Source organism: Amblyomma americanum, chromosome 5, assembly GCF_052857255.1.
Source record: "Amblyomma americanum isolate KBUSLIRL-KWMA chromosome 5, ASM5285725v1, whole genome shotgun sequence".
NCBI lineage: Eukaryota > Metazoa > Arthropoda > Arachnida > Ixodida > Ixodidae > Amblyomma > Amblyomma americanum.
The window spans coordinates 11,519,616-11,525,771 of NC_135501.1; the positions used below are offsets into that span (position 1 = coordinate 11,519,616).

The following is a 6,156-nucleotide window of genomic DNA, read 5'->3' on the forward strand; positions in this document are numbered from 1 at the left end:
AAGGCCCATATGTGCACATGAGAAGCATTTATTGTCAGCGACGCAGTTTTAGAAACTTATGCCGCTGCCTTTGCGCTTCCCTCTCTTTGTTGAGGCCCTTGACAAAAAAACGAAACCTTAAGAGAACATAAAACTTTACAACGGTAGATAATAATAGTAATAATAATTGGTTTTTGGGAAAGGAAATGGCGTAGTATCTGTCTCATATATCTTTGGACACCTGAACCGCGCCGTAAGGGAAGGGATAAAGGAGGGAGTGAAAGAAGAAAGGAAGTATAGGTGCCGTAGTGGAGGGCTCCGGAATAATTTCGACCACCTGGGGATCTTTAACGTGCACTGACATCGCACAGCACACGGGCGCCTTATGCTGTGCGATGTCAGTGCACGTTAAAGATCCCCAGGTGGTCGAAAAACTGCCTTTTCATGCTCTGAGCAGCCAAGTTGAGGAAAAGACAGTGTCTGTAGCTGACTCGAAAATTCAACTAAACTCATTTCATGGAGCTTGTTTTTACTAAAAAACACAGTAAAGGCATCTTCCATGGCCTTTACAGCAGTTGACAAGCTCTGGCTGGGGTACACTAGGCCCCCATTGTCAAAATGGCTAGTAAAGTACGAAGCGGCGTCGGCACTTGCTTCAGCTTTGCTTACACATAGGCAGCCTGCACACTGTGGACAACAGTTCTTAGCAATGATCTTTCTTGCCACGTAGCCTGTAGTGTAGTAGATCAAAGCACTGTGGCTCTTCTCTATGCACGATGCATGGTCACTGCTAGACACGACAGCTTGAACTACATCTTCAGCTTCACTGACGTTTCCGTGGTCAAGAAGGTCATCTATTTTGTCTGAAAGGAACTTACTCGTAGTTTCACACACCTCCTTTGGGCTCAGCAGTGCTTTGATTACGTCTGGGGTGCAGTTCACTCCTCTAGGTGGCTTTGCCAGGTTGTGGAATGCGAGTAAATTCACAGTCATCAGAAACTGTGACACTGTCGAATGGTCGTTACAGCCAGACGACTGTCTAATTATACCAAAAAGGTTTTCAAGCTTATCCTGGCTTAATCTGGATGTTAAAAGATGCTTGAAACCCACAGTCGACGTCAGGTAGGACAACAAGCCAAGTGTATTCTTGATGGTAACCCTTAGCCCAGCAGACGTGCTTTCTGTAAGAAAACCACTACCAGCTGGTTTTGCAGTTTGCTCCCATTCCTGCAGATACTCTGGGTAGCCTTTCAGAAATTGCACATTTGGACTGTCAAGCTTGAGTGCCTTCTCGCTTGTTCGCGATGTCATAACACGAATCAGGCGATTCATTTCTTTTACGAAATCTACTGTCGGCTGCACGGTCCTATGTGAGGCTTCAATGTGTTCTCTATAAATGAAAAGTCCTTTGATGACCTGGTCGCTGAAGAGCTGAAATGCGATGTCCACTTTCATTTTTTCAAAGCAGTTTGGCTTAAGGTGTGCATTTGTCAGGCTTGGCATAACTTTCAGTGTAACATTTTCTCGATCCGCTTCGAAGGCTGCTAGTACAATACCAATGTGAATATGCCCAGCTGGTGTCAGGTATCCTTTTCCAACAAATCCATTTCTCACATTCTTCAAAAGGTGTGGAAAATCTGACAAAAAATAGAGCTGCCTTTTAGGATCCACTGGGTGTTTGGTGCTGCTCCGAACGTGGCTTGGAGAACCTTTGAAAAAAAAAAAACAACTTGCGATCAGTTTCTTCATCACAATATTTAAACATTAGAAACATGAAATCTGCACTAGCACCATGCACACTCTAAACAATCTTGCATTTTGCGTGAAATTACAGCCTTACCCTGTATTCCAAACAGCCGCCACATGCTCCTATTCCAGCTGGCGCCGTCGAATGTTATGCAATCCACGAACAGACCAGCCTTTTCCACAAGGTTTCCAAAATGATTTTCGCCAGTGTTGAGGCCTTCACATTGCCCTTTGAGGCAAAAACACCGAGGATTTGCGTCCATTTTCCTGCGGAAAGGTAATCTCTCACAAATGTACTTGCGTTTTACGTATAAAGTTGCGAACTGTAACCAAGAGAAAAAAAAAGTTTACCAGTAAATGGCTGAAACAGCACAATCATCCCATGGTCTGCCAGCACATTCTTCTGGTCAGCAGGTGTATGACCTCCAAGGTCAACAAAGCCTTCAATATCACCTGAATTGTAAAAAAAAGCACAGGAAAAACACCTTGTTTTATGCGCAGACATCTCTCAACACAGATCAGAATATGGCAAAGGTGCTAAACCAGCATAAAAAGAAACACGTGCTAAAAGACGACGATCGAATATTACCAGAGCACTGCACGGCTCGAGCAATATTGTAGTGCTTAGCACAACATCGTATTTTTCTCATACTGTAAAATCTCGCTGATTCGTGCTTCAATGGACCGGAAAAAATGTTCGCATAGTCTGAAATTAAGTTCGAATTATCGAATGACCCCGAAAAAAAAACACAAGAACCGCTTGCATCGCGGTAAATTTATTTAGTGAAAGACTTGGCAGTAGTTGCTTGTTATTTTAGATGAGAACGGCGCAACAATCACTATTTTTAGCGGTGGAGCTCTGCCGCTAGTGCATCGCACGCCGCAAGAGCGGAAGATTCACGGGCGATGAATACGGCATTGCTCAGCAGCTCCGAAGCGGCAAGAAAAAAATGTGGATAGGGAAGATTAGCGAAACAGCCAACCAACGTTATAAACGGCGCGTAGGTGGGTTTGGCTGGCTGGCTAGTGCGGTTGGGCGTACGTTTCAGGAAAGCAAAATCGAAACTATCAGTGTGTCCGCTCTTGTAGATGAGGCTGTTCGTCCGCCATCACGCCTGCCGTTCAGCGCAAGTCAGAGGTGCGCGAGTGATTCTGCAGCACATAAAATCAGCTTTGAGGGGGGCTATTTGGACGACCGCTTGCCGAACCGATACCTGTATGTACACAACCTCCTTTGGGAGCCCGTTCGAATTAACCGGTGCGAGACCCGTAGCTTCCGAAACAGCGAGCGTGCAACGCCATAGACTTGCATAGCGTTGGCCGGGACCGCGCCGGCAGTAAGAATTATGCGGATTTTCGCATTGCGGGGTTTGAATCAAAGAGCTTTTACCGTATACACAGAACGGTCCAAGAATTCATTGCAGCTATACTCACCAGCTGATTTCACATTTAGGTGCTCCGAAAGCTTTATTTCGTCAATGACGAGGCCACCGTGACGACTGTAAGCATCCATGGTCTTTGTTTTTTCATTTAGGGCATCGAAGACCTTTGTACTGAGACCAAAGCCACCCTTGAAGCGCTGTAGGTACTTTTTCAGGCAAGTTCGCCCTGGCAGAACCATAATAGACTGTCTGCGGAGATGTTCATACAACTTCGGGCTTCGCATCCTCATCAGCATACATTCTAAAATCCACTCATCATCGTATCGCATTCCCTTGTGTGATTTTCGCCTTGCAACAAGGAAACAACTCTTTACAACCAGCTGCTGCTTTGAGGGAAGAGATTTAATTTTGCTGTTAAATGTCTCTTCACTAAGAGCCTCATTTCGCTCTTTCATGTGAGCCACCTGTATCCTTGCATTTGCCAATCTTTTCTTGGTTCTTGACAGGCTTCGGGAAATGTTCCTGCACTGTTTTTTTCATTAGATTTTCTGGCAATTTCACTTGTGCTTTTCTTTTTTCTGCACGCTTGGTTTTGAGCCAGAATCCTTTGGTACTTGCAGAAAGCGCAGGATTCACCTTCAGACCTCACAGATAATGACCACTTCTCAGAAAAAAATCATGCCTTTGTAGGAGGTGTGCTTTCCTAAGGCCGGCTTTATGCCGCATCCATCACAAAGATTTGTCAAGGCAACTTCCTTGATCAAAGTTTCGGCCTCTTCGCAAGTTGTGACGATGTGTTTTGACTTTCCCCTTCCACTGAGGTAAACCGTGGCTACCACTGATTGTCCATCAAGTAATGGCTTTGCAAATGCTACCATCTTTTCAATGAAGAGGTTAGCGAAGTTATTCTTTTCAGCCTCACAATAGGCGTACGCTAATGAATCGACTGTCACGGATGGCACTTTCATCCATGTCACTGGAATAGCGACGTTGGAGAATGATGGATGGAGACGATCGTTGGTTGTTCGTGGTCGTTCGTCACCAGCATTTTGCGCTTCGCCAGCGCTTCCTTCTGCAGAAACACAGCGTGGGGTGGTGCACTTTTCAGTTACTGCAGCTCCGCTGTTGGTGTCAGATGCTTCCATGCTCACCGATTCAGCATTATCAATGCCTGAGCACAACTCGGAGGCTTCCGATGCAGCACGCCTGTGACGCTTTGCTGGAGGCTCTTGCTGGCACAGATTTCTAGTTTTTCATTTAGCTGACACTTTAGGCAGAATGTGTTCTGGGTAATGCGTGAATATCGAAGGCACGGCGTCGGGTTTCAGGCGCGGTTTATCGCGGGGAAGCTCGCTGGTAACACCATTTACGCTGACACTGAATGTGCGCTCGATACAACTGCTCTCAAAATGTTTCTCGCAAACCACAGCAGCTGGCGTCAGCCTTCTGTCCTCTCTTTTGATGTTTCTTTCCCATTCTGCAAGCCGCGTAGCATCAGATGGTGCAGTAAACATGGAAACACGTTCCTTGTTCCAGCGGTAACCGCTTTTACACATTGGCACAAAGCAAGTCTTCTCTTTGCACTGTCGCTTTGGCTTTGACATCTTTCTTGTGCAGTCACATGTAGCTAGTTTAGTGGTGGACACGGGAAAAAAACAATCGAGAGCTCAGTGCATGATTTGACTACACGGTGAAAGCACGCAGAACGGATACACGCACGCACAGAACGCGCGCACAAAACCGACGAAATCACCACAGAACTGCTCGGAGGAGTGGATGCGTCGACTTTCATGTGCAAGGAGCCACACAGGACAACATACACTGCACCTCAGTCAACAGAATTTCGTGAACAAGCAGGTTAATCGCGCACGCACAAGACCAGGTCGCTGCCTTCCGAAGCGAGAAAACCGCGTCGTCTGCTGCGGCAGCACGATTGATGGATGGATGGATGGATACGGCTGAACCCTTTACATCGGGCGGTGGCTCAAGCCACCTAGCCATGTCTTGTGAAATTTTACTGGATGGATGGATGGATGGATACGGCTGAACCCTTTACATCGGGCGGTGGCTCAAGCCACCTAGCCATGTCTTGTGAAATTTTACTCCTGTCTTGCTTTTAGCCACCAATCAGATAACCTTCGCTTGGTTACTTCTAACCTCTTAAAATCCACTTTCCCTTCACTATCCCTAAACCCCAATGCCTTGGGTAAGTCAGCCCTGCTGCCTTCCACTGTAGGGTGAAGCCCTTCACAGAAGAGTATCAAGTGTTCAGCCGTTTCCTCCTCCTCTCCGCACGCAATGCACAAAGTGTCTATCTCCTGGTAACTGACTCTATACGTCTTAGTCCGCAAAACTCCAGTCCTGGCCTCAAACAACAAAGAACTTCCCCTACAATTATCATAGATATTTTCTTTGACAATTTCCTGTTTAAAGGTCCGGTATGTTTCCAGTGCCGATTTCGTCAGCATCCCAGTTTTCCACAAAGCTCTCTCTGTTCCTTTAACCTTTTTCTTAACCGATAAATGCTGATTTGCCCCCTTACTGCTGTCCAGATATTTGCTTGTAAATTTTCTAGTTCGCTTTCTCCATTTCGTGTCAACATTCTTTATATACAGGTATCTGAAAATTTTCCTAGCCCACCGCTTTTCCTCCATCCTTCTCAATCGTTCCTCAAATGCTATCTTACTGCTAGCCTCTCTGCTCTCGAAAGACGCCAATCCCATATCCCCCTGTACCCCCTGATTTGGTGTATTGCCATGTGCTCCCAAAGCTAACCTCCCTACTCCCCGTTGCCTAATTTCCAGCCTTGCTTGAACATCTGGCCTCATACACTGGACCGCATTCCCGAAGGTCAGGCTAGGGACCATCACCCCTTTCCAGATCCCTCTCACCACCTCATACCTATTGTAATTCCACAGTGCCCTATTTTTCATGACAGCTGCATTCCTACTAGCTTTATTCATTACATATTTTTCATGCTCTGTCAGATACTCAACACTGTTATTTATCCACACCCCAAGATACTTGTACTCATTCACTACCTTTAGCA

General features: G+C 46.2%; 1 long non-coding RNA gene across 2 annotated transcripts; it reads right to left on the reverse strand.

The window, feature by feature from the left end:
- Nucleotides 1-402: 402 nt before the first annotated feature.
- LOC144132296 (uncharacterized) lies at nt 403-5,322 on the reverse strand. 2 transcript variants are annotated; one of them, XR_013314763.1, is made up of 4 exons: nt 3,160-5,322; nt 2,077-2,178; nt 1,820-1,992; nt 403-1,688 (listed from the first exon to the last, which is right to left on the reverse strand). It is a non-coding gene; the product is annotated as an uncharacterized LOC144132296 (long non-coding RNA). The 2 variants fall into 2 exon arrangements; XR_013314762.1 differs by having other exon boundaries at nt 1,820-2,178.
- Nucleotides 5,323-6,156: the final 834 nt, after the last annotated feature.